At 44.0% G+C, this 26,385-nt stretch overlaps 1 pseudogene; it reads left to right on the top strand.

Annotated features, from left to right (window-relative positions):
* Positions 1-17,472: 17,472 nt before the first annotated feature.
* Positions 17,473-21,397, top strand: LOC123127797 (uncharacterized; annotated as a pseudogene).
* The last annotated feature ends 4,988 nt before the right edge of the window (positions 21,398-26,385 follow it).

The following is a 26,385-nucleotide window of genomic DNA, read 5'->3' as shown; positions in this document are numbered from 1 at the left end:
CAATGCTCTAAAAATGATGATCATCACACTTTTATTTACTTACAACTCAATACTTAGAACAAAATATGAATCCATGTGAATGCCTCCGGCGGTGTACCGGGATATGCAATGAATCAAGAGTGACATGTATGAATGAATTAAGAATGGTGGCTTAGCCACAAATACAATGTCAACTACATGATCATGCAAAGCAATATGACAATGATGGAGCGTGACATAATAAATGGAACGGTGGTAAGTTGCATGGCAATATATCTAGGAATGGCTATGGAAATGCCATGATAGGTAGGTGAGGGAGTCCTGGATTAGGGGGTCTCTGGATAGCCGGACTATATCCTTTGGCCAGACTGTTGGACTATGAAGATACAATATTGAAGACTTCGTCTCGTGTCCGGGTGTGACTCTACTTGGCGTGGAAGGCAAGCTAGGCAATACAGATACGTATATCTCCTCCTTTGTAACCGACCTTGTGTAACCCTAACCCTCTCTGGTGTCTATATAAACCGGAGGGTTTTAGTCCGTAGGACACAATAAAATAGAATCCTACCATAGGCTAGCTTCTAGGGTTTAGCCTCTCTGATCTCGTGGTAGATCTACTCTTGTACTACCCATATCATCAATATTAATCGAGCAGGACGTAGGGTTTTACCTCCATCAAGAGGGCCCGAACCTGGGTAAAACATCATGTCCCCTGCCTCCTGTTACCATCCGCCTTAGACGCACAGTTCGGGACCCCCTACCCGAGATCTGCCGATTTTCACACCGACATTGGTGCTTTCATTGAGAGTTCCTCTGTGTCGTCTCCGTTAGGCTTGATGGCTCCTTCTATCATCGATGGCGATGCAGTGCAGGGTGAGACTTTTCTCCCCGGACAGATATTTGTGTTCGGCAGCTTCGCACTGCGGGCCAACTCGCTTGGCCATCTGGAGCAGATCGAAAGTTAAGCCCCTGGCCACCAGGTCAGGTTTGGAAGCTTAAACTACACGACCGATATCCGCGGAGACTTGATCTTCGACGGATTCGTGCCTCTGCCTTGTGAGTCACGCGGTCACGATGAGTATGATTTAGCTCTACCATCAAGCAGTGTTCAGGAGATCGCACCGGCAGCCCCTCCGACCCTCAATTCAGAGCCACTTGCGCCGTCCATGGACGGGTGGATGGACCCCGCCACGGAGGCCTTACCCTCAGCGGCGATCAAGCCGAACATCGACCTTACCCTGCGCGAGAGCTATGTTGTCAGACTGCCGGACCCTTCTCCGGCCACGGACTCCGAACCGCCTGCGCCCGTTCCTAGCGAATCCGATTGGGCGCCGATCATGGAGTTTACCTCCGCGGATATTTTTCAGCACTCGCCCTTTGGTGACATACTGAACTCATTAAGGTCTCTCTCCTTGTCAGGAGGATCCTGGCCAAACTATATCCGGCAGGATTGGGATGCGGATGACGAAGAAATTCGCTGCCCACCCACCACCCACTTAGTAGCCACTATCGACGACTTAACCGACATGCTCGACTTCGACTCCGAAGACATCGATGGTATGGACGACGATGCGGGAGACGAAGAGGAACCACTACCCACAGGGCATTGGACATCCACCTCATCATACGATATATACATGGTGGACACACCCAAAGAAGGTAATGGCGACAAGACAGCGGAGGATGACCCCTCCAAGAAGTAACCCAAGCGCCGACGTCAGCGGCGCCGCTCTAAGTCCCGTCAAAGCAAAAGTGTTGATACCGACACAGGAGATAATAACACTCCGGATAGTGATGAAGATGGCAACAATCCCCTCCAGCAAGATTTAGAGCAGGAGGATGGAGGAGCCAGCCCTCCAGAGAGAGTGACAGATGGAGAGGCAGAGGATGATAATTACATGCCCCCCTCCGAAGACGAGGCAAGCCTCGATGATGATGAATTCGTTGTGCCAGAGGATCCTGTCGACCAAGAGCGCTTCAAGCGCCGACTTAAAGCCATGACAAATAGCCTTAAGAAAAATCAGCAGCAGCTTCAAGCTGATCAAGATCTGCTAGCTGACAGATGGACTGAAGTCCTCGCGGCCAAGGAATATAAACTCGAGCGCCCCTCCAAGAGTTACCCAAAATGCAGGTTGCTACCCTGACTGGAGGAAGAAGCGTATGATGTGGCTGATCGGCCACCTCGTGGCCGCGACAGAGAGGCATTCCAGCCAAAAGCTCAGCCTGCACCCTGACGCCATTCAAATAAAAAGGCATGGGGAAATACGCCAGACCTGCGAGACATATTGGAGGATAAAGCAAAACATGCAAGATCGATCTACGGATCACGAGGGCGCGCCACTATGCAAGACGATAAACGTCATGCCGGATACAGTAAAAGTAAATCCGGCCGGGCCGAACACTGCGGGCAAGACCCATTCAAGCTGCGTCGCGATATAGCCCAATACAGAGGCGCCACACAGCCCTTATGCTTCACAGACGAAGTCATGGATCATCAAATCCCAGAGGGTTTCAAACCCGTAAATATAGAATCATGCGACGGCTCAACAGATCCTGTGGTATGGATCGAGGATTTCCTCCTCCACGTCCACATGGCCCACGATGATGACTTACACGCCATCAAATACCTCCCACTAAAGCTCAAAGGACCAGCGTTGCATTGGCTTAACAGCTTGCCAGCAGAGTCCATTAGCTGTTGGGAAGATCTGGAGGCCGCATTCCTCGACAACTTTCAGGGCACTTATGTGCGACCACCAGATGCCGATGACTTGAGCCACATAATTCAGAAGCCAGAAGAATCGACCAGGCAATTCTGGACTCGGTTCCTAACAAAGAAAAATCAAATCATCGACTGTCCGGATGCAGAGGCCCTAGCAGCTTTCAAACACAACATCCACGACGAGTGGCTAGCCCGGCACCTTGGTCAGGAAAAGCCGAAATCTATGGCAGCCCTCACGACACTCATGACCCGCTTTTGTGCAGGAGAAGACAGCGGGCTGGCTCAGAGTAATAACATATCAAAGAATCGTGGTACTTCGGATACCAAGGACGGCAATGGCAGGTCACGTCGAAATAAACATAAGCGCCGCATTAACAACGACAATACCGAGGATACGGCAGTCAATGCCGAATTCAAAGGCTCTAAACCCGGTCATCGGAAAAAGCCATTTAAAAGAAGCACTACGGGCCCGTCCAGTTTGGACTACATACTCGATCGCTCGTGTCAGATACACGGCACCCCCGACAGGCCAGCCAACCACACCAATAGGTATTGTTGGGTATTCAAGCAGGCCGGCAAGTTAATTACCGAAAACAAAGATAAGTGGCCACATAGCGATGACGAGGAAGAGCCTCGGCAGCCAAACACCGGAGGACAGAAGAGGTTCCCCCCACAAGTGCGGATGGTGAACATGATATACGCAACCCACATCCCCAAGAGGGAGCGGAAGCGTGCGCTCAGGGAAGTATATGCGTTGGAGCCAGTCGCCCCAAAGTTCAACCCATGGTCCTCCTGTCCGATCACCTTCGATCACAGGGACCACCCCACTAGTATCCGTCATGGCAGATTTGCCGCACTGGTCTTAGACCCAATCATCGACGGATTTCACCTCACTCGAGTCCTTATGGATGGCGGCAGCAGCCTGAACCTGCTTTACCAGGACACAGTGCGCAAAATGGGTATAGACCCCTCAAGGATCAAACCCACAAAAACGACCTTTAAAGGCGTCATTCGAGGTGTAGAGGCCCATTGGACAGGCTCAACTACACTAGAAGTGGTCTTCAGATCCCCGGATAACTTCCGAAGCGAAGAATTAATCTTCAATATAGTCCCGTTCTGCACTGGCTATCATGCACTGCTCGGGCAAACTGCATTTGCGAGATTCAATGCGGTACCGCATTATGCATACCTCAAGCTCAAGATGCCAGGACCTCGGGGGGGGGTCATCACAGTTAATGGAAACACAGAGCGCTCTCTCCGCACGGAGGAGCACACTGCGGCCCTCGCAGCAGAAGCGCAAAGCAGTCTCTCAAGGCAATCCACCAGTTCGGTGTTTCAAGACCCGGACACCTTCAAGCGCGCTCGGAGTAATCGGCAACTAGACCGCCCGACACGATCTGAGCTCACGTAGCAATGCGGCACCCACCCCGGCCCAAGCCAAACGGCGAAATTCGTGCCACGCGTACATAATTACGCATTAAAAATACCATGGGCACAGGGGGGAGGGGGGCACAACTACGCACGCCCCAATACGCGGCTTAAACCACACTAGGGGCTTCCCGCTTTGTTATGTTTCTCTTTCAAGACTTTAATCTCTAGAAACCCTATCCGGGAGCATGATTGCCGAACACATGATGCAGCAACCAAGGAGGCAGAAAGCTACGTCACACCACGAAACTCCCAGGTGGATTACGATAACGAGTGAAATATTTGCTTTAATACTATTCCTCAGCTTGCCCTTGGAAGGGACATAGTCCTACTTTTTGCTTATCGCACTATCTGTATCATTCTGCTTTAACGCACCTTTTTGAATAAACAATGCATAACATTACGACTATTATTGCATTCTTGTTTTATATATATGTGTTCATTAATGACGCCTTGCAACCGTACACTTTGGTACGGCCAATACACCAGGGGCTTAAGTACCCCACAATATGGTGTGAGAAGTCCGAACACTTTCACAAGTGCGGCACCCCGAACTTATAGCATTATATGCATCAGCTCCGAATCATGTCTTTGGTCAAATGTTGGGTTTGCCCGGCTCCTATGTTTTGGTACCTTACGTTCCGCTCTATCGGCTAAGGTAGCACTAGGAGAACTACTGCGATTGTGCCCCGGTTCTGCTGGGCTAAGCACCTCAGTAGAGAAAGCTAAAACTGACTGTCATGATAAGGCGAGAGACTGGTCGCTGTTCGGCGAGGTTTCGAGTCCCTAAAGACTTATGCCGCTTAGAGCGAGGAGCCGGTCCTGTCCGGCTTAAAGGCGTGTATCGCGCCCCGAATTCGGCCTTCCGAATACCAGGGGCTTCGCCGAAATTTAAAATTATAGAATTCTATGGCTAAGTGAGAGTGATAAAGCATTATTAGTCCGGTTGCCTTGTTCGCTGTGCTGAGCACCTCCCTCGAAGGACCCAAAAATGGGAACAAGAGTGCTCAGGTTTATCCCGAACACCCCAGCACTCGCGGCATGGGGGCAGAAGCCGAGGACTAGCCATCTCTCAGATTGGATAAACAGCCAAACAGAAGGTAATATTTTAAATTCAAACAAGCGTTGCATAGCGCATATGAAACAAGTTTTCATCATACAGGATCACACGAGCAAGTTTACTCAAATATTACATCCTTTGGACATTCGTCCGCTACAAGACGGGCACCCTTCAGGACGCCCTCATAATATATTTCAGGGGTGCGATGCTCCTTGCCCTGCGGCGGTCCTTCCTTGATCAGCTTCACGGCGTCTAGCTTGGCCCATTGCACCTTCACACGGGCAAAAGCCCGGCGTGCACCTTCGATGCAGCCGGACCGCTTGATGACTTCCAACCGTGGGCAAGCATCCACAAGCCACCTCACCAGGCCGAAGTAGCTGTTCGGAAGGGCGTCGCCAGGCCACAGCCGGACTATAAAGCCCTTCATGGCCTGTTCGGCTGCCTTGTGTAGCTCGACCAGCTGCTTCAGTTGGTCGCTCATAGGCACCGGGTGTTCGGTCCCAGTATACTGAGACCAGAAAAGCTTCTCCGTTGAGCTTCCCTCCTCGGCTTGGTAAAACTGTGCGGCATCCGACATGCTGCGGGGCAAATCTTTGAATGCTCCTGGAGAGCTCCGGATTCGGGTAAATAATAGGTAATTTACTTTCACATGCTTGCTTTGCATATAGAATGCCTTACCCGCCGCTATTTTCTTCATCGCGTCAATCTCCTGGAAGGCCTTTTGGGCTTAGGCCTTGGCACTCTTTGCGCTCTCGAGGGCCGCGGCAAGCTCAGACTCTCGCGTCTTCGAGTCAAGCTCTAACGCCTCGTGCTTCGTCACGAGAGCCTGGAGCTCTTGCTGAACCTCGCCCACCCGAGCCTCTTGCCTTTCCCGCTCGGTGCGCTCCTTGGCCGCTTTATCTTTAGCCTCGGACAATGCTTGCTTTAGGGTCGCCACTTCGGTCGTGGCCCCTGGCAAATTCATGATGATCCTGTCATTTTGCAATCGCATTCTTTTTATACATATCCATAGACTAGGTACTACTTACCTTTGTTCTCCTCGAGCTGCCTCTTGGCAAGGCCGAGCTCGTCCTTGGACCCTTTAAGGTCCTGCTTCAGTGCGGCGACCTCCACAGTTAGTGCGGCAGATGCCAGCAGCGAAGCCTGCATACGCATATTGACATACTTATATTAGACTCCTGCGATATTGTTTGATCCTCTGTTCGGCTTTTCTTTGTGAACACCGAACAGAGCATCAGGGGCTACTGTCTATGCGGTAATATTTTTCCTATATTTTAAACACTTACCTCAAAGCCTGTTAGAAGGCTGGCACAGGCTTCAGTAAATCCGCTCTTGGCGGACTGAACCTTTTGGACCACCGCACTCATAATAGTACGGTGCTCCTCGTCGATGGAAGCGCTGCGAAGCGCTCCCAGCATTTTGTCCAGCGCCTCTGGATGGACAGAGGTCACCGGCACAGGCGTCTTGCCCCTCTTGGAAGGAGGCCGCCTGCCCGAGTCCAGAACCAGTGAAGGTTCCGGCGCGGTGTTCGGCTGAGGGCCGAAGTCGGAGCCCTCGGGGGCCTTGTTCCCTCTTCTCCCGGAGTCTGGAAGGTCGCCTTGAGGCGCCTCCGAGACTGTCTCCCCTCGACCCGGTGCCTCTTGAGACAATACCTCGGCGTTGTCCGCAGGGCAAGGGGAGGTGGCGGTCGGAAGTGGATCGCTATCCATATCCGACGAGCCCAGGGAGCCATCCGACGATACATCGATATGGGCTCGTGGCGGCCTGCATAATCATATTCGGCGTTAGGAAAAGCAGTGCGACAAAGGAATGCTATGAGTTACTCTGGTATCCGAATACTTACGACTTCGCCAGGGGCTTGGCCCTGAGTAGCCACTTGTCTTCGCCTTCGGCGGTGGTGGTGGAACTGTCCGGAAGGAGAGTCCTTCCCCTCTTGGACCCTTCGGCCTCCCCAGTTGGGGCGGCCTTCCTTTTCTTGTCTCCCCCAACTGAAGGGGGAGCATCTTCTTCTCCCTCCTCGTCTTCGGGGGAGGAGTGTGTCGCAGAGTTATCGGACGATGAGTCCGATGACGCCTGGCTTCGGGAACTCTTTCGGGTTCCCTTGGCCTTCTTGGTCTTCTCCGGCACCTTGTAAGGAGCCGGAGTCAGCATCTTCGTCAGGAGAGCGTCTGCTGGGCCTTCGGGCAAAGGAGCCGGACTGTCGATCTGTCCGGCCGTCTCCTGCCAGTCCTGTCAAAGGTACGGGAGCTTAGATCCCGCATAGAGTCAAACTATGAAAAACAAGTATCCTGTGAGAGGTAAAACAGCTTACCGCGCTGGCTTGGCGCTTCGCGCAGAATCCGCGATCCTCGGTAGTGGGAGGGGGAACCTCGGCACCCTTGAATAGCACCTTCCAGGCATCCTCGTGAGTTGTGTCGAAGAGCCTGTTCAGAGTTCGGTGCTGGGCCGGGTCGAACTCCCACAAGTTGAAAGCCCGTTGTTGGCACGGGAGGATCCGGCGGATGAGCATGACCTGGACTACGTTGACGAGTTTGAGCTTCTTGTTCACCATGTTTTGAATACATGTTTGGAGTCCGGTCAGCTCTCCCGAACTACCCCAGGACAGGCCCTTCTCTTGCCAGGAGGTGAGCCGCGTGGGGATGCCAGATCGGAACTCGGGGGCCGCTGCCCATTTAGGGTCACGCGGCTCGGTGATGTAGAACCACCCCGATTGCCACCCCTTTATGGTCTCCACGAAGGAGCCCTCGAGCCATGTGACGTTGGGCATCTTGCCCACCATGGCGCCTCCGCACTCCGCCTGGCGGCCGCTCACTACCTTCGGCTTGACATTGAAGGTCTTCAGCCATAAGCCGAAGTGGGGCTTGATGCGGAGGAAGGCCTCGCACACGACGATAAATGCCGAGATGTTGAGGATGAAGTTCGGGGCCAGATCGTGGAAATCCAGGCCGTAGTAGAACATGAGCCCCCGGACGAATGGGTGGAGAGGGAATCCCAGTCCGCGGAGGAAATGGGTAAGGAACACTACCCTCTCATGGGGCCTGGGGGTTGGGATGAGCTGCCCCTCATCTGGGATCCGGTGCACGATGTCGTCGGGTAGGTATCCGGCTCTCCTCAGCTTCTTGATGTGTCCCTCCGTGACGGAGGAGACCATCCACCTGCCTCCCGCTCCGGACATGGTTGGAGAAGGTCGAGTTGGGAAATGCGGACTTGGGCGCTGGAGCTCGAGTGTGCGAAAATGGATGAGCAAAGGAGGAAGAAGGCGTGGATGAAAAGGTGAATCCTTATCCCTTTATATGGGCGGACGAAACTATGCGCCCCCACTAGCCTGGTAAAACTCGCTTATCCCCCAAGCGCCGTAATCGATGGCGCGGTTGGGTTACCCACGCCCGTATTGATGAGAATCCCGTGATAAGGGGACACGATCTCTGCTTTGACAAGACGTGTCAAAAAACTGCCTCGCGTTATGTGCGGGGCTAGTTAAAGGAAACGGTTCGAATAATCACCGGGCCATGGCATAATGTCATGTTGCCAAAACAAGTCAGCAAATTAGATTTGTGGAAATATTATTCTCTCTACGGTGGTATGTGGAACTTATTTTGCAGGGTCGGACACTATCCTTGTATTCAAATTCTTCCGTGGTGTATTCGGAGGAGGAACCCGCCTTGCAATGCCGAAGACAATACTGCGCGCCGGATTCATCGTCATTGAAAGCCTGGTTCAGGGGCTACTGAGGGAGTCCTGGATTAGGGGGTCTCCGGACAGCCGGACTATATCCTTTGGCCGGACTGTTGGACTATGAAGATACAAGATTGAAGACTTCGTCTCGTGTCCGGATGGGACTCTACTTGGCGTGGAAGGCAAGCTAGGCAATACGGATACGTATATCTCCTCCTTTGTAACCGACCTTGTGTAACCCTAACCCTCTTTGGTGTCTATATAAACCGGAGGGTTTTAGTCCATAGTACACAATAACATACAATCATACCATAGGCTAGCTTCTAGGGTTTAGCCTCTCTGATCTTGTGGTAGATCTACTCTTGTAGTACCCATATCATCAATATTAATCACGCAGGAGGTAAGGTTTTACCTCCATCAAGAGGGCCCGAACCTGGGTAAAACATCGTGTCCCCTGCCTCCTGTTACCATCCGCCTTAGACGCACAGTTCGGGACCCCCTACCCGAGATCCGCCGGTTTTGACACCGACAGTAGGTATGGTGGCTGTTTTGAGGAAGGTATTTGGTGGGTTTATGATACCGGCGAAAAGTGCGCGGTATTAGAGAGGCTAGCAATGGTGTAAGGAAGAAAGTGTGTATAATCCATGGACTCAACATTAGTCATAAAGAACTCATATACTTATTGCAAAACTCTACAAGTTATCGAAGCAAAGTATTATGCGCATGCTCCTAGGGGGATAGATTGGTACGAAAAGACCATCGCTCATCCCCGACCGCGCATGCTCCTAAGGAAGACAATCAATAAATAAATCATGCTCTGACTTCATCATATAACGGTTCACCATACGTGCATGCTACGGGAATCACAATCTTTAACACAAGTATTTCTCAAATTCAAAACTAGTCAACTAGCATGACTCTAATATCACCATCTCCATATCTCAAAACAATTATCAAGTATCAAACTTCTCATAGTATTCAACACACTTCATACGATTTTTTACTAATCTTGAATGCCTATCATGATTAAAGCAAATTACCATGCTGTTTTGTAGGACTCTAAAAATAATCTAAGTGAAGCATGAGAGAACAATTGTTTCTATAAAACAAATCCACCACCGTGCTCTAAAAGATATAGATGAAGCACTAGAGCAAAAACTATATAGCTCGAAAGATATAAGTGAAGCACATAGAGTATTCTAATAATTTTCAAATCATGTGAGTCTCTCTCAAAAGGTGTGTACAGCAAGGATGATTGTTGTAAACTAACAAATAAAGACTCAAATAATACAAGATGCTCCAAGCAAAACACATATCATGTGGTGAATAAAAATATAGCTCCAAGTAAAGTTACTGATGGAAGTAGACGAAAGAGGGGATGCCTTCCGGGGCATCCCCAAGCTTTGGCTTTTAGGTGTCCTTAGATTATCTTGGGGTGCCATGGGCATCCCCAAGCTTAGGCTCTTGCCACTCCTTGTTCCATAATCCATCAAATCTTTTACCCAAAACTTGAAAACTTCACAACACAAAACTTAAAGTAGAAAATCTCATGAGCTCCATTAGCGAAAGAAAACAAAACACCACTTCAAGGTACTGTAATGAACTCATTCTTATTTATATTGGTGTTAAACCTACTGTATTCCAACTTCTCTATGGTTTATAAACTATTTTACTAGCCACAGATTCATCAAAATAAGCGAACAACACACGAAAAACAGAATCTGACAAAAAACATAACAGTCTGTAGTAATTTGTAGCTAATGCAAGTTCTGGAACCCTAAAAATTCTGGAATAAATTGCTGGACATGAGGAATTTATATTAATCATCTAAAAAAAGAATTAACTAAATAGCACCTTCCAAATAAAAATGGCAGCAGTTCTCGTAAGCGCTAAAGTTTCTGTTTTTTACAGCAAGATCAAAAAGACTTTCCCCAAGTCTTCCCAACGGTTCTACTTGGAACAAACACTAATTAAACACAAAAAACACAACAAAACAGAGGCTTGATAAATTATTTATTACTAAACAGTAGCAAAAAGCAAGGAATAAAAATAAAATTGGGTTGCCTCCCAACAAGCGCTATCATTTAACGCCCCTAGCTAGGCATAAAAGCGAAGATAGATCTAGGTATCTTTAGTTGGTCATTCTTTAATGAGACATCTATCACCCTTAGGGGTTTCTTTATTTTTATTAATTATCAAACTTCTAGGCACAAAATCGAAAAAAATATTTGTAGCAAATGGTTCCTTAATGATAGCAAAAAGATTGGGATGAATATTTATAGATTTGAGATCCGCAGTTTCCTTGCTAGAGGATTCACCCTTATTTTTAGGAACATACATAAGCTTTGAAATTTTAGTTGGAGGACTTGGAGTATTATTTATGGAAGAAAAAGCGGTTCCCAAGTTGGTAATGATACCCTCAATTTTATCGATTCTAGTGGAATCCTGATTTATTCTTTCATTAACTATGGGTTCCTTCTCCTTAATATTTTTCAAAGTGACTCCTACTTTAGATCCATATTGAGTAATTTGGTTGTGGATCTTTTTATACAAATTTTCAATTAACTCTATGGTAGCAACTTTATTTTCAATAATTTCAAGTCTTTGCATTACATGCTCCAAAGTTAACATAGTTCCATTAACCAAAAGAGGGGTTGAGCCAAACAAATCTATCATAGCATTATAAGAATCAAAAGTATGGTTACCCAAGAAATTCTCTCCAGTAATGGTATCAAGGATATATCTGTGCCAAGGAGTAGCGCCTACATAAAAATTGCGGAGAAGAACGGAAGTAGATTGCTTCCTGGTAGATCTATTTTGAGCATTGCAAATTCTATACCAAGCGTCTTTTAGATTTTCTCCGTCCCTTTGCTTAAAATTAAGAACTTCATTTTTGGGAGACAACAGAGAAGATATGGGACTAGCCATAATGATAAGCAAGCGATCCGACACACAAGCAAACAAGAAACTAGCAAAAGGAGGCAAATAGGGAAAGGGAAGGAGGACGGAGAGAGAGGGCAAATAAAATCCTCGCGACCAACGCAATAAAGGGGTTGTCAATCCCTTCACGGTCACTTACGAAAATGAGATCTGATAGAAATGATAAGATAATATTTTTGGTATTTTTATGATAAAGATGCAAAGTAAATAAAGCAAAATAAAAACGGCAAAAGAAATAGCTTGTTGACGGAAGATTAATATGATGGAAAATAGACCTGGGGGCCATAGGTCTCACTAGTGGCTTCTCTCGAGAGCATAAGTATTACGGTGGGTAAACAAATTACTGTTGAGCAATTGACATAATTGTGCATAGTTATGATAATATCTAGGTATGATCATGTATATAGGCATCACATCTGAGACAAGTATACCGACTCCTGCCTGCATCTACTACTATTACTCCACACATCGACTGCTATCCAGCATGCATCTAGAGTATTAAGTTCAAAAGAATAGAGTAACGCCTTAAGCAAGATGACATGATGTAGAGGGATAAACTTATGCAACATGATATAAACCCCATCTTGTTATCCTCGATGGCAACAATACAATATGTGCCTTGTTGCCCCTACTGTCACTGGGAAAGGACATTGCAAGATTGAACCCAAAGCTAAGCACTTCTCCCATTGCAAGAAAGATCAATCTAGTAGGCCAAACCAAACTGATAATTCGAAGAGACTTGCAAAGATAACCAATCGTACATAAAAGAATTCAGAGAAGATTCAAATATTGTTCATAGATAATCTTGATCATAAACCCACAATTCATCGATCTCAACAAACACACCGCTAAAGAAGATTACATCGAATAGATCTCCACAAGAGAGGGGGAGAACATTGTATTGAGATCCAAAAAGAGAGAATAAGCCATCTAGCTAATAACTATGGACCCGAAGGTCTGAGAATACATAAACTGATAATTCTCATGATCCTAAGGCATTACTCTGTTCTTATGAACTTAATACTCTAGATGCATGCTGGATAGCGGTCGATGTGTGGAGTAATAGTAGTAGATGCAGGCAGGAGTCGGTCTACTTGTCACGGACGTGATGCCTATATACGTGATCATACCTAGATATTCTCATAATTATTCGCTTTTCTATCAATTGATCGACAGTAATTAATTCACCCACCGTAATAGTTATGCTATCTTGAGAGAGGCCACTAGTGAAATCAATGGCCTGCGGGTCTATTCTCCATCATATAAGTTTCCAATATACTTTATTTTGCAATCTTTACTTTCAATCTATATCATAAAAATACCAAAAATATTTATCGTATTATTATCATCTCTATCAGACCTCACTCTTGCAATTGGCCGTGAGGGGATTGACAACCCCTTTATCGCGTTGGTTGCGAGGTTCATATTTGTTTGTGTAGGTACGACGTGACTCGCGCGTGGTCTCCTACTGGATTGATAACTTGGTTCTCAAAAACTGAGGCAAATACTTATGCTGCTTTACTGCATCGCCCTTTACTCTTCAAGGGAAAACCAACGCAGTGCTCAAGAGGTAGCAAGAAGGATTTCTGGCGCCGTTGCCGGGGAGATCAGCGCCAAGTCAAGACATACCAAGTACCCATCACAACTCTTATCCTTCACATTACATTATTTGCCATTTGCCTCTCGTTTTCCTCTCCCCCAGTTCACCCTTTCCGTTTTATTCACCCCTCTTCTGTTCGTCTTTCCATTTGCTTTGATGTCTTACTTGGCTCATTTGGTCGTTTGGTTGGAATAGTTGTTTATTTATTGCTAAACAAAGAACCTAAGATCTATGGATCCTCGTCCTCTTGCTAATCTTTTTAAGATATCCAATTATGATGAACCAATTACTAGTGAGTTTTGTGCACTAGATTATCTTTTATGAAGTTTTGCTTGAAATTCATGAATCTGAAAATTATGATGAAGTACTTTACGGAGTGATTCACGATGGATCTTTGAATAAAAAGCATGATTGCAATGATGATAGTATAAATTCTATTAATTTAGTTTGTGCTTATAATATGCAAAACACTAAGCTTGGGGATGCTACTTTTGCTACGTCTACTACTTGTTGCAATGATCATGATTGGGGTCATTCTTCTTTTGCTCTTGAAAATTTATTTAAGCCCCATTATGAATATGAGATTGATAATAATGTTTGCAATAATATTGAAAGTGGGTTTGGAAGAATGTCAACTTTAGATCCCACATATTTGGAGAATGCTTAGTCTTATGAAGTTTTTGATAAAAGTGGGTTTGGAGAGGTCATGACTTTAGTTAATGTTAATCCCACTATTTTGGAAGAGTGTCGACTTTGCATACATGTGGATTGTGTTAAGAATATGTTTTGTGATAGATATATTGTTGAATTTGATTATGATCCTACATGTAATTATTCTGAGAGAGGAAAATATGGTGGTAGAAAATTTCATGTTACTAAATTACCTCTCGTTATGTTGAGATTGCTATTGTTTCTTTCCGCTTCCTTGCATATGCTAGTTTTTGCTTGCCTTGGTAATTTGTTTGCCTATAAGATGCCTATGCATAGGAAGTATGTTAGACTTAGATGTCTTTGTCACATGTTTTATGATGCTCTCTTTGTGCTTCAATTCTTGTCTTTCATGTGAGCATCATTGAAGTTATCAATTCCTAGCTAAAAGGCTCACTACAAGAAATATGTCAACTAGTGACCTTCTGTCAGTGACCCTCGAAGAATTGGTCATAGATCTATGACCATTTGAGACCAATTGGTCAAAAGCTGCTCAGGGGGCTCCAAGCCCTCAACTATATCGACCATTTTGGCCATAAAGGTCATAATTTCCTTACATGAAACGGTCATAAAGTAGACATCACTGATCTGCTGCCTTATTTCTAGCTGATCACGACCAATATAGATGGTCATAACCTTGTAAGTTGTGGTGGATTGCTATGACTAGGCGCCACCTCATCAGTTTTGCCTATGTGTCATGTCCGTGTGTCAATTTTTGCCCTAGGTTGTGAAGCAACCTATATTTCTGTCATTCCCAACATTCCCAAAAAATGGGCATTCTTTACTATCCAAATCATTACCTCATGACAATATTCAACTCCATTTTCCTGGTAAATCTTCCTCGGCAAATTTCCATAGTTTTTGTTCAACTCGAACTATTGTGAAGGAACTACTAGCTAGGCATATCCTAATGAGCTGAATTTTTGCCACATCTTCTATATTCCAAATCATTTCTCTCCACAAAATTTGAGCCCCATCTAACAATGAATGTGAGTGTGGCTTCAACATTCATATTTTTGTCCAGTGTGGTATGTTGCAAAGAAAATTCCACCTAGGCTCCTCCATTTGAGATGAAAATTTTCCAAGATAGTGTCCTTAGTAGATGATCATCCTCATCCAAAACACGGGCCCATTGGCCATGTGCATTTCCCGTACCACTAATCAAACACTTGGGTGCTAATTCATGTTTGAGCATAGTTCGGTCTCCTCGTGAGATTCTTCTGTTGTTATTTTCTTCCAAGCATCTACCTGGGGAGTGCCAAACCTACTAGACATGCCTATGCCATCCAGAACGCATGGCAACGCCACGGTCATGCGATGACCACGCGGCGAGCATGCGAGTCTATGCACTTTGGAGTTGGGGCCCTGGGCCACCGTCCAAACCTCAACGTATCACCACCAAACCATGTATTTATGCTTAAATATATACTTATGTACCTATAAATGATTTTTGGAAAAAAATAAAGAGCAAACTATAAGGCAGCTGCAGTTCAAATTTGACGCGCTTCCTCCTGAATCGGCGGAAATTTGTCTTTTTCACCAGAGGTGGATAAAATTTTTTTACACCCAACCATTTTGTAAATTGTGCATTAAACATGGCTTAGTGTTTTACAAAATTGATTTGGTCCATTTTTGCAACAATTATTTGGTAGTTCCTTCACAAAAAAAATCATTTTGGGCACTCGAAAAACGGAAAATGAATTTTCCATGCAAAGAAAATGAAAACTCCCTTAGGAAACATTATTTGGAATTCCAAGATGCACCCTTGTGCATGATATGAGATCATTTGAACAAAATATGTCATGAATGAGGCCATAAGATTGATCATTTGGCTCGAAAGCCATGAATCTTCATGCATGATAGCTCATTTCTAAGAACACTTTTTCAAAAGAATTGTCATATTACAAGTTTATTAATTTTTCCTGGAAACTTGGTCACATATAATGACCCCAATGCGAAGGTTTTCCAATTTTTTTATTTTTTTTATTTTTATGCCCGTTTCAAAATGCGGTCAAAACTGCGGGCTTGACCGTTCCTAGCCAGTGGTTGAATCTTGGAAAACTTTTGATATTTCTCTGATTAAATAGATACTTATGTACCTAGAAATGATTTCTGAAAAAAAATAAAGAGCAAACTATGAGGCAGCTGTAGTTCAAATTTTACCCGCTTCCTACTAAATCGGTGGAAACTTGTCTTTTTCACGAGAGGTGGATCGAAACTTTTGACACCCAACCATTTGGTCAATTGTGCATTATATATGACCTAGTATTTTATAAAAATGATTTGGTCCAATATTGCAACAAATATATGGTAGGTCCTTCACAAGAAAAACTCATTTTGGGCACTCTAAAAATAGAAAATGATTTTTTTGTCAAAAGAAAATGAAAACTTTCTTAGGCAACATTGTTTGCCATTCCAAGATGCACCCTTGTGCACAATATGAGATCATTTGAAGAAACTGTGTCATGAATGTGGCCATAAGATTGATCATTTGGCTTGAAAGCCATGCATCTTTACGCATGATAGCTCGTTTCTGAGAACACTTTTTTAAAAAAAATTACCGTATTACAAGTTTATTATTTTTCCTGATAACTTGGTCACATATAATGACACAATGCGAAGGTTTTCCATTTTTTGAATTTTTTTGAATCTTTTATGCTCGTTTCAAAATGCGCTCAAAACGGCGGGCTTGATTGTTCCTAGCTAGTGGTTGAATCTTGAAAACCTTTTTGTGTTTGTCTAATTAAATAGATACTTATGTACCTAGAAATGATTTTTGGAAAAAATAAATAGCAAACTATGAGGTAGCTGCAGTTCAAATTTTACGCGCTTCCTACTAAATCGGCGAAAATTTGTCTTTTTCACGAGAGATGGATCGAAACTTTTGACACCCAACCATTTGGTCAATTGTGCATTATATATGACCTAGTATTTTATAAAAATGATTTGGTCCAATATTGAAACAAATATATGGTAGGTCCTTCACAAAAGAAATTCATTTTGGACACTCAAAAAATAGAAAATGAAATTTCCATGCAAAGAAAATGAAAATTTCCTTTGTCAACATTGTTTCTCATTCCAAGATGCAAACTTGTGTAAAATATAATCTCATTTGAACTATTCCAAGATGCAAACTTATGCAAATATATTCTTTTTTTAATTTCCAGCTCATAAAATAGTTGACATGATTTTAACACATTATTTTTAGTCAACTATGATCAATTTAAATGGTCATAACGTCCTACTACATTTTGATTGATCCTTGAACATCTCACGCGGATCGTGCATCAAACACCGTTGGATGCTTGCGGATCAAACGGCAGTGTTGAACCCTTCCACACCAACCCTAGCCTGGTCATTTTCCATCCACCCCCTGCCTCCTTTCTTCCCCACATCCATCCAGATCGCTCGAATCACTCGAACCCTTCCAGATCGAGACAGAGTGAGAGCTCGCCGCCACCTCCCTCCGGCATAGCACGCCTCCATCCATGGCATCCTCCATGCCCTCCTCTTCTCACCCCTCCCCTTACCTCACCAGAAGGGAGAGAAGAACCCAAGGGAGGGAGATCCAACGCGATCCAGCATCAGCCTCCGCTGCCTTGGCCTCGCGCCTCACCGGAGCAGCTCTGCCATCGGCCGAAGTCCCGCGGGTCATCGTGTTCCCCCGCTCTTCTTCCTCCCTCTGTTTATCTCTTCCTTTTTTTCTCTCAAGTCTCAACACCCCTATGTACTTCTCTGTGCAAGGAGGCCTCCATGGACTTCCTCATCGAGCCGTCGCCGGAGTTCCAAGTCCGCTCCGCTCGAAACCATCTTCAACCTCCGTCAGCCCTTGTTCATCGATGCCCCGCCAAGCACACGCCAAGCCGTCGCCGCGTCGATCTCCACCGCCCAAGTCCGCCGTCCCGCCGCCCGCCGGACCTCCCTGGCTTTCTTCCTTCACTGCATACCATCACTCCTCGAACGCATCAAGTCCCCCTGCATCAAGCACCGCCCTTGCCAAGACACATCGAGTGCACTCACACACGTGGTGTCAAGGGCGTTGACCGCGCCCCTGCCTGGCTAGATCACCAGCGCCTCCCAGCTCGATCCCCTGCTCGACTGCTCGCATGGTTGGGCTCCAACCTCGGCTCAGGTTCCCTTCTCCCCCCTCAGCTCAGGTTTGTTGCATCCCTTCCTTCCTCGCTCGATCTCCACCTCCCAATCCCACGGACCTCGCCCTACCACTTGTTACCGACCTATATCATCCACATGAGAGGTTGCTGCTCTACAGGCTGCACTCCCACTAGGAGAGGGCCACTAATGCTGCTCCTCGGCCTCGTGGCCACGGCCTTGGCCGCTGCTGTTGCGGCGGCCGACGACATCTCGGAGGGCGACACCGATCCGCTCTACAGGTGAGACTTCCTCCCCTAGATTCATCCCTTGTTTAATCTCCTCGTGGTTGGGGTGGTTCCCATCCCTTGCGTGTGGCCTGCTCGACTTCTTGTCTCGGATTATGATTGCCTATTGTGGAACAGTATCGCGGACAAGCAACCGGGTGATACACGTAGAGCTATGTGCTAATAGTACGCAGCTCTCGTCTTATTTCTAGTAGAGTACTATATTCTACCACATGCTGTTGATTGGTGGATTAACATTGATACTAGTACTAGTACTACCGTGGTTTCTAGGGAACTGCAACTGGTTTTGTAGTTAGAGCTGGGAATATCTAGATGCGGTTGAATCCATCCCCCCTGTTTCTCTGTGGTGGGCTTGCAGCCACGCGATAATATTCAGATGTCAAATTCAGTAATATCCAGAATTTCAAATTCAGGAACATTAGCAACAACAAAGAAGCTATTGTATTTGGCTCTACGAAGATGCGCTGATTTTGTTCATACACTTCGAGCTACTGACTTGACTAGCAACCAACCAGCATGCTAGTAGTTACTCATGTTTTCCTTCCCTTTTTTACCAGAGCTTGCTTCGAAGAATGTCAAAGAACTGGCACCATGAAAGAGGATTCTATTAAACATTGTGTTGTGCTGACCGATGACCAGCCTAGTGGTACAGCATGGTACGCGCACGAGCCATTGTACTTGAAGTGGAAGGAGTGGAACTGCAACAGCGAATACTGATACCATTGTATGATGGAAAGAGAGCAGGAAAGGGAAGAGCTTGGACTAGGGCCGGTCAAGTATCATGGCAAATGGCCTCTCAAACGTGCTTCTGTGTTTCAGATACCTCTAGCTCCATGTTAGTCTTTATAACTTTGTGTCTAGTACCACGGTTAAATCACTTTGTTTCTCATGTTCACTTTCTTACATTACTTGCTATTGTTTCATTTCCAGGAGCCTCTTTCTGCAGCTCTATCTGCTCTGACTCTCCTCGTGCAATTCAATGGATGGCTATAGTTTTTCCTCTTGCTTTCTTACAAGCTGCCTCTTAGTCCAGAAACTCATGTGACATACTACGAATACACCGGATTATGGCACATTAATGTGCTCTTGGCCATGAATTTGTGGTTCTGGTGTGCCATGTATTCTACATGGACGGCCTCCTCCTCGGTACCTGCTCCCCACCTCTACCTATTGTTTCTTGCGCCCTATTGTTTTCAATGTCTTGCCTGATTCTATGGCTTGGTGTGGGCGGGCGCAGACACAGAGGGGTTCTACACGGAGGTGCAGGAGAAGATCTCGCGAGGTACGGCAAGGTGTTCGACTGGTCCCTCAAGGCCAATATGATGGGTGAAAAGGCCACCGAGTCGACGCACATCTTCATCAACGAGTGCAGCCTCGCTAGCCTACTCACCCCGGAGCAGTTCCTCGAGGAGCGTGAGGGCATGATGCAGGAGCTCTTCCCCTCCCGCGTCGTCCTGCCTGGTTTGTTTCTCCCCTTCTAATCATACTCTTGAGTGTTTATCTGTAAGTGATGTGTCGAGCTTAGTCACTTGCTAGTTGAGTGGGCAAGTAAATTGCGGGTTTAGTTTCACATGGCTGCTTAACTGTAGGAGCATTATGTATTTGATAGTTCAATTCACTTTGTTAATAATCTGTTAGACGGAAGAAGAGAAGGAATGGAATTTGAGTTGTAGAACATCTTTTAAGTTGATGTAATTAGCTTTCCTACAATTGCTTCAGTTGCTTTTGTGGCTTTCTAACATCTCCATTGTAATAGTCTAGATGGATGATGTGCTTGCTTACTTGCTATGCTTGCAATGAACCATGTGGTATATGCTATCCACTCCACACAAGGCCCAAGGGATCAGTATACTGATCAGCAGAACTCTTTTAACAAATTAGTTAATATGTTCCTGGTGTTCGTGCAAAATGAGTTAAGTAGTTTAAATTTGCGGTTACATAGTTTGACCTTCACATTTCTTCATTTTTCTTGACAAGTTGAATATGTCCAGCTGGTCTGAAAACAAAGAAACATTCAGTTCATTTATAGTGAATCTTCTAGAAAACCTGAAGGAAATATCTAATACAACTATCTAATTATTCCCCCAACCTTGTAGACTAGTAGATTAGATCTAACTACACAAGTATAGAATGCTCAGATTAGTATGTACTGTTGTACAAGTTTAATGCAGAGTATTTCGGTAGTATTGTTGTACAAGTTTAATGCAGAGTATTTCGGTAGTATTTTGGTATGCACTCCTGAACAAGTTAATGTTGTATTTTGGTATGTACTGATGTACAAGTTTAATGTGGTGTTTTGGTATGTACTGCTGAGTTCATAACCATTTTGTTTTACAACATGCAGATGATTGCCTTCATTCATGTTTCGACGTGAGCTCTAGGTTGAAGTTGGAAGAAGCAAGGCATGCACGATCTAGGCATGCATGCACGCTCTCTTATCCCTGCTTCTGCTCCTTAGGAGATGTGAATTTCTAGGACTTTTGATGTACTCCCAGCATTTATCTTTTCTCTTATCTCTTTGTTGTTTTGCTAGAAACGTAAATCCTGATGCATGATGATCATGGTTTGTTTTTGTAGATCTGTTATGATGGCGCTTAAAATTTTACATGCCTCGATTCTGATTGAACTTGTTCTTGTAGGTCTTTCCACTTCTATGATCAGTTTAGTTAGAGTTGCACATGTCAGAACACTATATACCAATAACTCCCAGCTAGTGAGAATTTTTTTTGTCACTCCATTAACACATACTGGTTAGTATGTACATGGAATTTGTTGTCAATTTTGTTAGAATGCAACCTTTTGGTAATTCTGGACTTTTCTTTTGCGGTAATGTAATGATGTTAGATGTTTGTTGATTGTTGTATATGGGAAAGATGAATCCTATTGTTTTCTTTTTGATGTACATGCATGCTGATGGTTGACACTCATGAACAGCAAGCAACCATTCTAGTTACTACCTAGGTGGTCAGAGATTGTTGTATTATTTATGTTCTTTTTACTCACAGAGTTATTGTTCGCTCATACTATCGTCACATTGCCTGTTTTTCTTGGTCCATACATGTATCTCAAGCATTGTACTTCTGTGTTTGCTTAGGCGGATAGCGAGCAGATCTACTTTGCTGCTTACATTAGTGTTGACATTGCATTGTATGATAGTATTGTATGATAGTGGGCAGATCTACTTTGCTTCTTACGTTAGTGTTGCCATTGCATTTGTTTGGTTTTGGCCTCGGCAGCAGTATACTAATGCTTCAAGATCTATTTATTATTCTGTTCATTATACTAATGCCTCAGCAGTAGTATACTAATGTTTGGTATTCAATTTGCTGCTTATGTTAGTGTTGCTACTGTTATCCATGCCCTCATGCTTCAGGATCGACTCCTAGCTGCCTGTGTATCTGTTTATTATTCTGTTCATTATTCTTTTCCTAGTTGTTCTTTGTTGGAAGATATTGCTTTCATTGGTAGCCATGATAATGATAATTTCCTCTCTTCTACAGGAGCTCTAGGATGAAGAAGTTCGAAGAAGGGAACACTTCATCTTTGTAGCTAGTTTTATGTTCGTGAGCGTTTACTTCATAGATGTTCCTGGGTGTTCCTGGATGTCTGTTTACTTCATAGATGTTCTTGGATGTTCCTGGGTGTTTGCACTTCCTGGGTGTTCTAAATTCCTGGATGATGTGAACTATCACATGATTGTAATATATAATATACTCATTTTGGACGTCATTTGTGAAAATTTGTGTGATTGAAATATTGGAAATATTGATCATTTATTGTTTTTTAGGTGATGATCCTTACTTGTTGATACATAAAAAATGAAACAAATACTATTTGGGCCCTAAAAATGCCACAAATCAAACAATTCAGGAAAAATGAACAAAATCGCTTAAAAATCTATTGTGAAAAGGTGAAGGCCAAGAAAATAAAAAGGCCTAGGCCCAAAAATAGCGAGGCTGAGCTGTTGGGCTTGGCCCATCTATCTAACCAAAATTAATATGAGAAAAAACACAATAGGATGAATTGTTGGGCTCGGCCCATGTAAAGCGTTGAATTGGACCAGGCCAAATCTTATTAACGACATTTTCAATTGGTCGCAATTTTGCCACGTCGGATCCGACGTGGCCTGGGCAGACAGCTAGTCACCAAAACAAAAGGTCATGAGTTCAACGACCTTTTGTTTTGGTCGTTGCCTTCCATGACCTTCTCACAGAGAAGGTCGGGAATTTAAGTTTACGACTGTCAGCTTTTGACCATCTGTTTTTTGTCACAAAAAGGTCGCAAATGAAAAATAATGACCTTTCAGTGACCAATAGTGATGGTCGCAAGTGGCTTTAAAGAAAAGCGCTTGTTGGGAGACAACCCAATATTTTTCCTTGCTGTTATTCAATAAATAATTTATTTACCCTCCGTTTTGGTTGTGTTTTTTGTGTTTAATTAGTGTTTGTGCCAAGTAGAACCGTTAGGAAGAGTTGGGGAAAGTCTTTTTGATCTTGCTGTAAAAAACAGAAACTTTAGCACTCACGAGAATTACTGCCATTTTTTATTGGAGAGTGATATTTAGTAAATTATTTTTTAAGATGATTAATACATAAATTCCTCACGTCCAGCAATTTATTTTAGAATTTTTGGGGTTCCGGAAGTAGTCGAAACCTACAGATTACTACAGACTGTTCTGTTTTTGACAGATTCTGTTTTTCGTGTGTTGTTTTCTTATTTTGATGAATCTATGGCTAGTAATGGAGTTTATAAACCATAGAAAAGTTGGAATACAATAGGTTTAACACCAATATAAATAAATAATGAGTTCATTACAGTACCTTGAAGTGGTGTTTTGTTTTCTTTCGCTAACGAAGCTCACAAGATTTTCTGTTAAGTTTTGTGTTGTGAAGTTTAAGTTTTCGGTAAAGATTTGATGGATTATGGAACAAGGAGTGGCAAGAGCCTAAGCTTGGGGATGACCAAGGCACCCCCAAGGTAAAATGCAAGGACACCAAAAATCCTAATCTTGGGTATGCCCCAGAAGGCATCCCCTCTTTTGTCTTCGTTCATCGGTAATTTTACTTGGAGCTATATTTTTATTCACCACACGATATGTGTTTTGTTTGGAGCGTCTTGTATGATTTGAGTCTTTGATTTTTATTTTACCACAATCATCCTCGCTTTACACACCTTTTGAGAGAGACACACATGAATCGGAATTTATTAGAATACTCTATGTGCTTCACTTATATCTTTTGAGCTATATAGTTTTTGCTCTATGTGCTTCACTTATATCTTTTACAACACGGTGGTGTCTTTATTTTATAGAAATAATTGATCTCTCATGCTTCAATTATATTATTTTGAGAGACCTTTAGAACAGCGTGGTAATTTTCTTTTAGGCATCATAAAAACTTTCATCTAAGTGCATTAAATACTATGGGAAGTTTGATACTTGATAATTGTTTTGAGATATGGAGATGGTGATATTAGAGTCATGCTAGCTGGGTAGTTGTGAATTTGAGAAATACTTGCATTGAAGTTTGTGATTCCCGTAGCATGCACGTATGGTGAACCGTTATGTGATGAAGTCGGAGCATGATTTATTCATTGATTGCCTTCCTTATGAGTGGCGGTCGGGGACGAGCGATGGTCTTTTCCTACCAATCTATCCCCCTAGGAGCATGTGCGTAGTAATTTGTTTCAAAAACTAATAGATTTTTGCAATAAGTATCTGATTTCTTTATGACTACTGGATTTCCCTTCCACATTTGCTAGCCTCTCTATTACCGCGCACTTTTTGCCGGTATCATACACCCACCATATACCTTCCTCAAAACAGCCACCATACCTACCTATTATGGCATTTCCATAGCCATTACGAGATATGTTGCCATGCAACTTTCCACTGTTCCGTTTGTTATGACATGTTTCATCATTGTCATATTACCATGCATGATCATGTAGTTGACATCGTATTTGTGGCAAAGCCACCGTTCATAATTTTATCTTACATGTCACTCTTGATTCATTGCTCATCCCGGTACACCGCCGGAGGCATTCACATAGAGTCATATTTTGTTCTAAGTATTGAGTTGTAATTCTTGAGTTGTAAGTAAAAAAGAAGTGTGATGATGATCATTATTAGAGCATTGTCCCAATGAGGAAAGGATGATGGAGACTATGATTCCCCCACAAGTCGGGATGAGACTCCGGACAAAAAAAAAGAAAAGAGGCCAAAAGAAAAAAAGAAGGCCCAAATAAAAAAGAAAAGAAAAAATGAGAGAAAAAGAGAGAAGGGGCAATGTTACTATCCTTTTTTCCAAACTTGTGCTTCAAAGTAGCACCATGATCTTCATGATAGAGAGTCTCCTATGTTGTCACTTTCATAAACTAGTGGGAATTTTACATTATAGAACTTGGTTTGTATATTCCAATGATGGGCTTCCTCAAATTTCCCTAGGTCTTCGTGAGCAAGCAAGTTGGATGCACACCCACTTAGTTTCTTTTGTTGGGTTTTCATACACTTATAGCTCTAGTGCATCCGTTGCATGGCAATCCCTACTCACTCACATTGATATCTATTGATGGGCATCTCCATAGCCCGTTGATACACCTAGTTGATGTGAGACAATCTTCCCTTTTTTGTCTTCTCCACAACCACCATTCTATTCCACCATTGTGATCTATCCATGGCTCACACTCATATATTGCATGAAAATTGAAAAAGTTTGAGAACATCAAAAGTATGAAATAATTGCTTGGCTTGTCATCGGGGTTCTGCATGATTTAATATTTTGTGTGATGAAGATAGAGCATATCTAGACTATATGATTTTGTAGGAATAGCTTTCTTTGGCCATGTTATTTTGAGAAGACATAATTGCTTAGTTAGTATGCTTGAAGTATTTTTATTTCTATGTCAATATTAAACTTTTATCATGAATCTTTCGGATCTAAACATTCATTCCACAATAAAAAAATTACATTGAGAAATATGTTAGGAAGCATTCCACATCAAAAATTCTGTTTTTATTATTTACCTACTCGAGGACGAGGAGGAATTAAGCTTGGGGATGCTTGATACGTCTCCAACATATCTATAATTTTTTATTGTTCCATGCTATTGTATTATCTGTTTTGGATGTTAATGGACTCTATTTTACACTTTTATATTATTTTTTGCGACTAACCTATTAACCGGAGGCCCAACCCAAATTGCTTTTTTCCCCCTATTTTAGTGTTTCGCAGAAAAGGAATATCAAATGGAGTCCGAACGGAATGAAACCTTCGGGAGCGTTATTTTTTGGAACAAACATGATCCAGGGGACTTGGAGTGGACGTCAAGAAACAATCGAGGAGGCCACGAGGCAGGGGCACGCCCTCCACCCTTGTGGGCCCCTCATTACTCCATCGACCTACTTCTTCCTCCTATATATATCCATATACCCCACAAACATCCAGGAGCACCATGAAACCCTATTTCCACTGCCGCAACCTTCTGTACCCAAGAGATCCCATCTTGGGGCCTTTTCCGGAGCTCCGCCAGAGGGGGCATTGATCACGGAGGGCCTCTACATCAACTCCATGGCCCCTCTGATGATGTGTGAGTAGTTTACTTCATACCTTCGGGTCCATAGCTAGTAGCTAGATGGCTTCTTCTCTCTCTTTGGATCTCAATACAAAGTTCTCCTCGATTCTCTTGGAGATCTATTCGACGTAATCTTCTTTTGCGGTGTTTTGTCGAGATCTGATGAATTGTGGGTTTATGATCAAGTTTATCTATGAACAATATTTGAATCTCCTCTGAATTCTTTTATGTATGATTGGTTTATCTTTGCAAGTCTCTTCGAATTATCAGTTTGGTTTGGCCTACTAGATTGATCTTTCATGCAACG

The sequence above is a fragment of the Triticum aestivum genome, chromosome 6A, assembly GCF_018294505.1.
Source record: "Triticum aestivum cultivar Chinese Spring chromosome 6A, IWGSC CS RefSeq v2.1, whole genome shotgun sequence".
NCBI lineage: Eukaryota > Viridiplantae > Streptophyta > Magnoliopsida > Poales > Poaceae > Triticum > Triticum aestivum.
The sequence above is the reverse complement of the archived record's forward strand: the minus strand, read 5'-3'. Positions and strand labels throughout refer to the sequence as shown.